Source organism: Carya illinoinensis, chromosome 11 (assembly GCF_018687715.1).
Source record: "Carya illinoinensis cultivar Pawnee chromosome 11, C.illinoinensisPawnee_v1, whole genome shotgun sequence".
NCBI classification, from domain to species: domain Eukaryota; kingdom Viridiplantae; phylum Streptophyta; class Magnoliopsida; order Fagales; family Juglandaceae; genus Carya; species Carya illinoinensis.
Window position 1 is genome coordinate 15,074,378 of NC_056762.1, and position 6,000 is coordinate 15,080,377.

The 6,000-nt window shown below is 39.6% G+C and overlaps 1 pseudogene across 1 annotated transcript; it reads left to right on the top strand.

The window, feature by feature from the left end:
* The first annotated feature begins 187 nt into the window (after positions 1–187).
* On the top strand, positions 188–4,743 carry LOC122281235 (annotated as a pseudogene). Its single transcript, XR_006230186.1, has 4 exons — positions 188–271; positions 1,028–1,106; positions 1,224–1,311; positions 2,037–4,743. The product of XR_006230186.1 is annotated as an elongation factor 2-like (transcript).
* The last annotated feature ends 1,257 nt before the right edge of the window (positions 4,744–6,000 follow it).

Consider the following 6,000-nt stretch of genomic DNA (forward strand, 5'->3'; position numbering starts at 1 on the left):
TAAAAACCATGTAATTTATCATTGTTCATTGAAATAGTTTCTTTCTGTGCTTTCGGACGAATGCCCGGCAACAGCTTCAGACTAAAATGATGGGCTTGCTTCACATAAAGTCTGAGAAACCAAGGCCCAATTAAGCCCAGCCGGCCCAGCAATGACAAAACCCTATAGGAAAGCGTGGTCGACCACAGGTTATCTATCTTGCATCTCGCTCTAAGGTTCGTTAATCTGATTTTTTCATTTCCATCTGAGGAGTCTGCACCCAAGCTCTAAGGTTCGTATATCTCCTCTTCGGTCCTTACCTGCAGATCAGATTTTTTCATGCCTTACTATTATTGGTGTAGTTTTTTATCATAAAAATTACATCTCCCGCTCTGCACGTTTTCCCGGACGGAGCTTCTGATTTTGTATCTTTTTGTGTTTTCTATATAAAGTTCATTTGTAAATCTGGAACGTGACTGGCTATTCGTGATATTAAGAATAATCGTTTATAACTTTTTTCTCTTTTGATTTATTTTCTTGGTTTTCTAATTCCAGATTTGTAGTCACTATTTTAAGCCTCTGATGAATAAAGCGGATAAATTTTAGTGAGGTTTGATAATCTTCATACGTGTGGATGTTTATATACACACACATATTGTGTTTCAAATGATGGCTAGTTGTCCTTGAAGGACAATATTATCATAAACTATCGCCTTTCCCCACCTAAAACTTGATGTATGGGTAGATTAATTATATACGTTCTATTTTTAGTTCTCGTATTTTGGTTTTCACCCAGTTTGTATTGGTGTGCTTGTATGAGCGTACGTTTTATTTTTGAAACAAATAGAACTGTTGTGAAGGTTTCGGTATTTTTAAATTGTTGTTTGGTTGGTGATTGATGACGATTACATGTCTGATTTTCGACTGTTGTGCTACTTATTCTCAGAGATGTGCTTTTCCTCCTTAAAATTGTAATATGGGTTGACCATCAATTCTTTTTTCTGTGTTCGTTGATTTAAGTGTGAAAACATTGTTGTTTTGTGGGCAGGTGTTAATTTAATTCTTGGAGGAAGTCCTCTTGGCAAATACCTTTTCATTTTCGTGCCATTTAAAGGCTAACCAAGATGGTACGTAATTTATTTTTTTTTATATGGCTTCTTTATTTGCTGGTTTTTTTTTTTTTTTTTTTTTTTTTTTTCTGTTTTCTGTTTTTGATAAATTCATAATTATTTTAATATTTGCAGGTGAAGTTCACAGCAGATGAGCTTCGGAGGATTATGGATTACAAACACAACATCCGCAATATGTCTGTTATTGCTCATGTTGATCATGGTATGATTTTCTATTAATATTTGGCCATTGCGTATAATTTTCTCTAATGGATTACAGATTACTTCAGTTTTTGAATGTTTTGTTCTGGAAAATATTTTTTTCTGTATATATGATTAAACTACAGTAGAGGGCCGGTCTAAGAATATTCATGTGTTGTTGTTGGTACAAGGCATCATAATTGTTGATTGCAGCAGGCATAAGTGGGAGGTTTTTACTTACATTAGAGTTAATAGAGATGTTGGTTTTGCCTTTTGTATTTGCAAACACCTGGTGATGTTTGCCTCAAGTCTTAGGTGATATCTGACAGAGGAGATGTAAATTTTTGTTTGGTGGCGATACTTGTTTTTGTTACGTAACTGCTTGTTCTATAATTATATGATTTGACTGGAACCCTTCTTATTATATGATATTTTTTCTTAGTTGTCCAGCTAATGTCACTTCAAGCTCTGTCTTATATGTTTAATATCTGATACGTGTGATTGGGCCAGATGATGCAAAATAATTTTTATTAGGGGATGGCCTGCTGCAGTAGCTTGTTGCTGGGGCCTCCGAGTGATGAGCGTGGACCATACAGTGCACTACTGCACAGGCCGGCTGCACCCCACCAAAAATGGAAGAAAAGCTCTTGTTTTATGACTTTTTTCATGCATGGCATATAATTGAATAATGTTAGAATGTTTTGTTGTTCAAGGTCTAATGATTTATTTAATAAAATAAAATTTCAGGTAAGTCTACACTTACAGATTCTCTCGTGGCTGCTGCTGGTATCATTGCACAAGAAGTTGCGGGTGATGTCCGGATGACGGATACCCGAGCGGATGAGGCAGAACGTGGCATCACAATTAAATCCACTGGTATCTCTCTCTATTATGAGATGACTGACGAGGCTTTGAAGAGCTACAAGGGTGAGCGACAAGGGAATGAGTACCTCATCAATCTCATTGACTCCCCTGGGCACGTTGACTTCTCATCAGAGGTCACAGCTGCCCTACGCATTACTGATGGTGCACTTGTGGTCGTTGACTGTGTTGAAGGTGTTTGTGTCCAGACGGAAACTGTGCTCAGACAGGCCTTGGGAGAAAGGATTAGGCCTGTCTTGACTGTTAACAAAATGGACAGGTGTTTCCTTGAGCTCCAGGTTGATGGAGAGGAGGCTTACCAAACATTCCAGAGGGTTATTGAGAATGCAAATGTCATCATGGCCACATATGAAGATCCCCTCTTGGGTGATGTTCAGGTTTATCCTGAGAAGGGGACAGTTGCCTTCTCTGCTGGTTTGCACGGTTGGGCTTTTACTCTGACCAATTTTGCCAAGATGTATGCCTCCAAATTTGGAGTGGATGAGGCCAAGATGATGGAACGAATCTGGGGTGAAAACTTCTTTGATCCAGCTACAAAGAAATGGACCAGCAAGAACAATGGGTCTCCTACCTGCAAGCGTGGATTTGTTCAGTTCTGCTATGAACCTATCAAGCAGATAATCAACACTTGCATGAATGACCAGAAGGACAAGTTGTGGCCAATGTTGCAGAAGCTTGGTGTCACCATGAAGTCAGAGGAGAAGGATTTAATGGGGAAGACATTGATGAAACGTGTCATGCAGAACTGGCTGCCAGCAAGTAGTGCCCTGTTGGAAATGATGATATTTCACCTTCCCTCTCCAGGCACGGCCCAAAGGTATCGTGTTGAGAACTTGTATGAGGGTCCCCTCGATGATATTTATGCTAATGCTATCAGAAACTGTGATCCCGAGGGCCCTCTAATGCTCTATGTATCAAAAATGATTCCTGCATCTGATAAGGGTAGGTTCTTTGCCTTTGGTCGCGTGTTTGCTGGTAAGGTCTCGACTGGGCTGAAAGTTAGAATCATGGGTCCCAACTTTGTGCCCGGGGAAAAGAAGGACTTGTATGTTAAGAGTGTGCAGAGAACTGTTATCTGGATGGGGAAGAAGCAGGAAACAGTAGAGGATGTGCCTTGCGGTAACACGGTCGCCTTGGTTGGGTTGGATCAGTATATCACCAAGAATGCTACTTTGACAAATGAGAAGGAAGTTGATGCACACCCAATCCGTGCCATGAAGTTCTCTGTATCGCCTGTAGTGCGTGTGGCTGTTCAATGCAAGGTTGCATCTGACCTTCCCAAGCTTGTTGAAGGACTGAAACGTTTGGCTAAGTCGGATCCTATGGTCGTCTGTTCTATTGAAGAGTCTGGAGAGCACATCATAGCTGGTGCTGGAGAACTCCACCTTGAGATCTGTTTGAAGGATTTGCAGGATGATTTCATGGGTGGTGCACAGAGATTATCAAGTCTGATCCTGTTGTATCCTTCCGTGAGACAGTCCTTGAGAAGTCTTCCCGTACTGTGATGAGCAAGTCACCCAACAAGCACAACCGTTTGTACATGGAAGCGCGTCCCTTGGAAGAGGGGCTTGCGGAGGCCATTGATGATGGCCGTATCGGTCCAAGGGATGATCCTAAAGTTCGTTCCAAAATCTTGTCTGAGGAGTTTGGTTGGGATAAGGATCTTGCGAAGAAAATTTAGTGTTTTGGCCCAGAGACTACGGGCCCTAATATGGTAGTGGATATGTGTAAGGGAGTTCAGTACCTGAATGAAATTAAGGATTCTGTTGTAGCCGGGTTTCAGTGGGCTTCTAAGGAAGGTGCATTGGCTGAAGAAAACATGAGAGGTATCTGCTTTGAAGTCTGTGATGTGGTTCTTCACGCCGATGCCATCCACAGAGGTGGGGGTCAGGTCATTCCAACTGCTAGGAGGGTTATATATGCTTCCCAGCTGACTGCTAAACCCAGGCTTCTTGAACCTGTGTACTTGGTGGAGATACAAGCTCCGGAACAGGCACTTGGTGGTATCTACAGTGTTCTTAACCAGAAACGTGGGCATGTGTTTGAGGAAATCCAGAGGCCCGGTACCCCTCTTTACAACATCAAGGCATACCTGCCTGTCATTGAATCTTTCGGATTCTCAAGTACTTTGAGGGCTGCAACCTCAGGGCAGGCCTTCCCCCAATGTGTCTTTGATGTCATCTGATCCATTGGAATCTGGATCACAGGCTGCCCAGCTTGTAACAGACATTCGCAAGAGGAAGGGATTAAAGGAGCAGATGACCCCACTTTCCGAGTTCGAAGACAAGCTTTAAAATTCGTCTCGTCATTCTTGATTAAGTCGTTTTATCTGAGGACACTAGGATTGCATGGGATCATCCCTTGCGCTCATTAGATTTTGTTTCCTATTGGAATCAACCTTCATTATTTATATCTTATTTGATCTTTGAATACTTCCTTCGAGGAGAGGATGTAATTCTCTATTGAATTACATTACTATGTTTTGACGGTGCTTTCCTTGCGTTTGAGATTTACTAATATTTTTCGTTCGAATGTTATGTTTGTGCCATCGTCTATACTGATGGGTTGCTAATTGGAATGTTTCCCTTTTTGGCTGTATTAATTTTATGTAGTGTCCAAACTTTTAGCAACTTTATTTTGCTGCAAAGTTGGAATATTTCCCTTTCAATTTTGTTTTGATTGGATATTTATTTATTTTTTTCGATTGAATTCTGTTAGATTTCTGTTAGATAAGTGCAAGGGAAAGTATCCGGATATGTATTCGGACATCTGGTGGTTTCGGGAAATGCACGCGTGTATCTACCTGGTTTTGATTCTTGAATAAGCATTATTGATAACCAATTATCCGGATTGTAACCCATTTTTTTTTATAAACTTTTCTTAAAGGCCTATTTATGTAGGGATGGGTTCCCATTCCAACTGTTGGGGAGGTGGAATGCCCAACTCTAACGGTTGGAGGTCAATATGAACTTTGACTTTGGCTCCAATCAATAATCGGAGTTGGGAGTTTCGATTGGAGCTCAGAACTTCGATTAGACTTGACGTGGGATTGGACTTGAAGTGGGCTTAAGGCCTAATGGCCCCACGACCTAATATGGAAGGCCTATTTTGAATGACAAATATGCCCACTTATGTTTAAGAATATGAAAAGAAAAGGATAAAATAATGTAAAAATAATTAAAAAATCTAAAATACTCTAAAAAATAAGTAAAAAAGTTAAAATCTAAATACAATGACTACATCATATAAAATACAAAAATAGGTGATTTAATGTGGCTAAATGATAAATTTAAGTTAAAATTACAAATTCGTAATAAATTTAAATTTACAGTACCAAAATATAAATAATGTCATATTTGATTCAAATAGTCACAATCCTGCATCAGTCATGACAGTCCATGCATTTGAGTCGATAACTCGATAGTGATTTCTAGCATGAAGTTTTACTGATCAGATGCACTATCTTTCCTTTAGTCATTTAACTATAGACTTCTAGACTATCAGTGCATGACGATATTGCGTTTCTCATAATAAAGGGGCCAAGGGGTTATCCATCCCACAATGCGTCTGTCTCATTCATCTACAATTAGTCTGAGGTTTATAGCTAGGTCTACAAAATTATATAAATTATAAATTAAATAATGAAAATATTAAAATTATGTAAATAATTATTTAAAGTCATAAAGTTACCCGATTCAAACCTATAGCTCTCAGTATCTACGGTATTTACTTTAATGTGTGTTGAACTTAACCAATTTTGTAGGCAAACAAGGGCCTCAACGGTGGTCAGAGACAATGAACTTTGATAAGTATCCAAGACACGACCTCT